Below are 4,256 nucleotides of genomic sequence, written 5' to 3'. Positions count from 1 at the left end.
ATAATCATAAACATTCCAGATTGACGATCCTGCTTAAAAGTTAAAAACAAGCACGAAGATAGAAGTAAAAACGATGTTCTCCATTCCAGGCCATGATGTGTACTATCTGAAACAGAAAAAAAATGGCATTTAACGAACTTCATAGAAACACAAAGTCTTTTCATGCATCTTCATGTGTTTGTTTTGTATTAACCTTTGAAATAGGGGTTACCTTTTTGCTGCATCCTGTAAATTATGCATAATGTAATTACAAGTTGACTGAGCATTGAGTGTGCCAGTGGGCTTTTTGAATTTCAAGCACATTCCTTCCGTAAAGCTTAGAAACAACCTGGTTTATTTTCACTCAGAAACCTTGAGTAGACTAGTTATATGATAATAGCGTAGCGTGGGTTATGCGGACCATGCAGGCGGCCATTTTGTTCCTTTTGTTTTGTATTTTTTGGGGGGCGATGGAGTACCTTTCTCGATTACAGTGATTGCTGTAATCAAAAGGATGTTATGTTTACGGAAGGGTCGGCTAATTTAGGTACCCACTGGGTGGTTGAAATTTTTTTGACATTGAAGCATAATCAGTTATGTTTCTACTCACGGATGACAAAATGTCCTACATATATGATATTTGTTTTAAATTTTGGTAGAAGGCAGGCAATTTCAGGGAAGGGGTAAGTCGATTACATTGACCCCAGTGTTCAACTGGTACTTGTTTTATCGACCCTGAAAGGATGAAAGGCAAAGTCGGCCTCGGCGGAATTTGAACTCTGAACGAAAAGCGAGACGAAATGCCTCTGAGCATCTTGCACAGCGTGCTAACGATTCTGCCAGATCGCCGTCTTTCCTGCACATATAATATTCCCACCAAATATATATATGTGTATATGTGCGTATGTGTGTGTGTGTACAGTCATACCTCAGCTTACGTTGTTAATTGTTTCCAAGTTATGCTACTTAACTCGGAGAGACCACGTAACACGAAAAACATTTTTGAAAAAATTTATTAACGTAAATGATTGGCACATATTTTCACACGTATATTATTTGGTTTTTCTATCTCAGTATTTTTTTTAAATTTCTGTTTTTAAATATGTTCACTGTGACAGACGTAAAGTCGGATAAATCGACTGTAGTTGAGGTATATTTTCTTTTAAAAAATTATATAAAGTCAGTAAGACGTAACTCGAAATAGCTTCATTTGAGGTATTGGAAAATATTAACAAAGACGCCGTTGCTTTGGAACTGTTAAAAATCCATTTAATCTAATTACATTAATGAATTTGACAAATTAATTATCAATATCGTTCTCGAAATATAAGTGATGGACATAACTGACACTTCATCGGTTACGACGAGTGTTTCAGTTGACCTGATCAATGGAACAGCCCCGTGAAATTAACGTGCAATGAGTGAGATATCCACAGGTATGCATAAGCTTAACGTAGTTCTCAGGTAGAATCAGCACGATACATTGAATATGACAAGGCTGGCCCTTTAGATTACAGCACACCTCACTTTTGCCAGCTGAGAGGAATGAAGCAAGAAGTAATGTATCGGGTTGTCCGGAAAGTTCGTGCCGATTTTTAAAGGAAAGAAAAAGGTCAATAAATACTTGTCATTACATTTTTAATCAGCCAAATATGAACCGTTTTGTTGCACAATGCGTCTCCATCTTTCCTTTAACTTGAAAATACCCTCTTCCCAGAATTGAGGTGGTTTCATGGCAAAGAATTCATCAAGGTATCTTTTTACATCATCCAAGGAATTAAAATTTTTACCATTAAGACTATTCTGCAGAGACCTATTTGCTTTTGAGCCAAAAAATTAAAATTAACTAAGTGGAAATCCCAAGGAGCAACATCTAGTGAATATGGAGGGTGAGGTAACACATCCCAACCGCGCTGCAGCCATTTTTGTCTGGTTCCCAAAGTATCAAGTGCCGAAAATGAATTTTCTTATCTTCCATTTTAGAGGGTTGCAGTATTAACACAGGTTATAGGAACATAAACCTTCTTCCACGAAAAGATAGCTTAAACTATGCCCTAAATGGGGGTGTAGTCAAATCCTATCTTATGGACTCAACTATGTTCTAAAATAAGTCGTAAGGTAAGCTACTATAAATCGGCACGAACTTTCCGGACAACCCAATATTTTGCTTAAGGACACAAAGCTCCGCCGAGAATCGAATTCACGTCCTTGTGATCGTAAGCCGAATAGACCTAACCACTAAGCGATGGATAGGCAAAATCATGTCGTGCTTTGTTTCGTACTTTGACGTTCTGAGTTCAAATCCTACCGGTATCAAATTTGTTTTTACTTTTCCAAGGTTGGTAAAATGAAATACCAGTTACATTACTGAAGTCAATATATAACTGATAATAGTGTCTCATAGCTTGCTTTTTCGAACAAAAATGTTATGGCTGAAAATATCAACGGAAATTTGCTTACTTTATTTACACTTTTACTAAAGGCAGCGATGTAAACCGCAAGTGATGGAAATATTCTGCTCAATACCACAGATTTGCTTGTCAGTTGTTTGACCTTAACCAGTTGAGCATGTCCCTTAGTGGCTGACGATATGTGCATCTCTGACCACGAGCAGAAGTAGTGGGGGAGCATCATAGCCGTGTGTTGAAAGGAATTCTTGGAGGTTTGGATAATTCACTTTTGGAAACATTGGTGGTTCGTTCAGCATCCTTAAACAATCTTTATTCAGGTACCTTTTGAGCGGGATGGGCTACTCGACCAGAAGAAAATTCTAACTGGGCACCACCTGCAAGATCATGCGTTGTTTATCTTGATATGAGATCACCATGTCACGCACATATGGTTGTGATGCATGTGTCTAGTGTACCCTTATCAGACGGGTAGTCATGATGGGTATACTGGGCTTCGTATATTTTACCTCAGCGTCACTTTGATGGCATGCACTGCTCTCTCACTCAATAATAATAATAATAATAATAATAATAATAATAATAATATAATAATAATAATAATAATAATAATAATAATAATAATAATAATAATAATAATAATAATAAGAAGAAGAAGAAGAAGAAGAAGAAGAAGAAGAAGAAGAAGATGAAGAAGAAGAAGAGGATGAAGAAGAAGAAGCATTTGAGCGTTGTTATTCTAGTGAGCAGATGTATTATGACAGAGGTTTCAGCTATAACCATCCCATTCTTTTGCATAGATAATGCTTTATTTTCCATATATTGCTTTATTACCCCCTCTTGTTTTAAAGATAGATTTTAAATTGAAGGGGATTTAGTTGCTATTTCTTGTAAGTGGAATGAACACCTAAAGCTTCCGTATTAACTCGAATCAGTACCAGGAACATGCAGGAGTAAGTCTAGTCAACTATGATATTATTTGTAAAGAAGCTGGTCTTCTACCAAAAGAATAATTTACCAATGTATACATACATGTAGAGATGTGTGGCTTAATGGTTAGGGTGTCAGCATCATGATCGTAAGATTGTGGTTTCAATTCCTGGACCGGGAGACGCGTTGTGTTCTTGAGCAAAACACTTCATTTCACATTGCTCCAGTTCACTCAGCTGGCAAAACTGAATAATGATGCGATGGACTGGCGTCCCGTCCAGGTGGGGAACACATACGCCATTGAAACCGGGAAACCGGGCCCATGAGCCTGGCTAGGCTTTAAAAGGGCGAAAGAAGAAGTATAAATACATAGTACATACATACATACATGCATGCATACATACATTCATACATACATACATACAAACATACATACATGCATGCATACATACATACATACATACATACATACATACATACATACATACATACATGCACTGTTGATATTAAAATCTTAATGAAAAAGCATCTTTCCAGATTAGAACCCGTCTCTTTCTCTATCGGATAAAAAGTTGAACAATGTAAAGAGAACATCCCTCCATCTATCAACCCATTCATCCATGCATAAAAATATACATGCAAACATCTACCCATCCAAACATCTATCCATCCATACATACATGCACACAAAGGTTCGCACATCCATACCAGTAATTATACACTTCCATAGGGGAATAAATCATATTTCTTATAATTAATATATTTCTGGTTGTCAATGTCACTTCATTTCTTTCTGACAATTTCTTTAACAAATCCTGGAATTATATTTTCCACTTGTATACTTTGGTTCGCCCCTGACTCTCATTCCCCTCCCCACTTTTCTTTCCTTCCTTCTTACTTTCTTTTTTCCTTTCTTTCTTTCTTTCTTTCTTTCTTTCT

The 4,256-nt window shown here is 36.7% G+C and overlaps 1 long non-coding RNA gene across 1 annotated transcript in view; it reads right to left on the bottom strand.

The window, feature by feature from the left end:
* Nucleotides 1-665: 665 nt before the first annotated feature.
* Nucleotides 666-4,256, bottom strand: part of LOC118766786 — a 4,722-nt gene continuing 1,131 nt past the window's right edge. The window contains exons 2-3 of the long non-coding RNA XR_005002700.1: nucleotides 4,195-4,198; nucleotides 666-806 (exon numbers count right to left, since the gene is read on the bottom strand). This is a non-coding gene — a long non-coding RNA (uncharacterized LOC118766786). The remainder of the gene's footprint in view (nucleotides 807-4,194; nucleotides 4,199-4,256) is intronic.

This window comes from Octopus sinensis, linkage group LG17, assembly GCF_006345805.1.
Source record: "Octopus sinensis linkage group LG17, ASM634580v1, whole genome shotgun sequence".
Lineage (NCBI taxonomy): Eukaryota > Metazoa > Mollusca > Cephalopoda > Octopoda > Octopodidae > Octopus > Octopus sinensis.
Note: the sequence above shows the minus strand (reverse complement) of the source record. Positions and strands in the feature narration are given on the sequence as shown.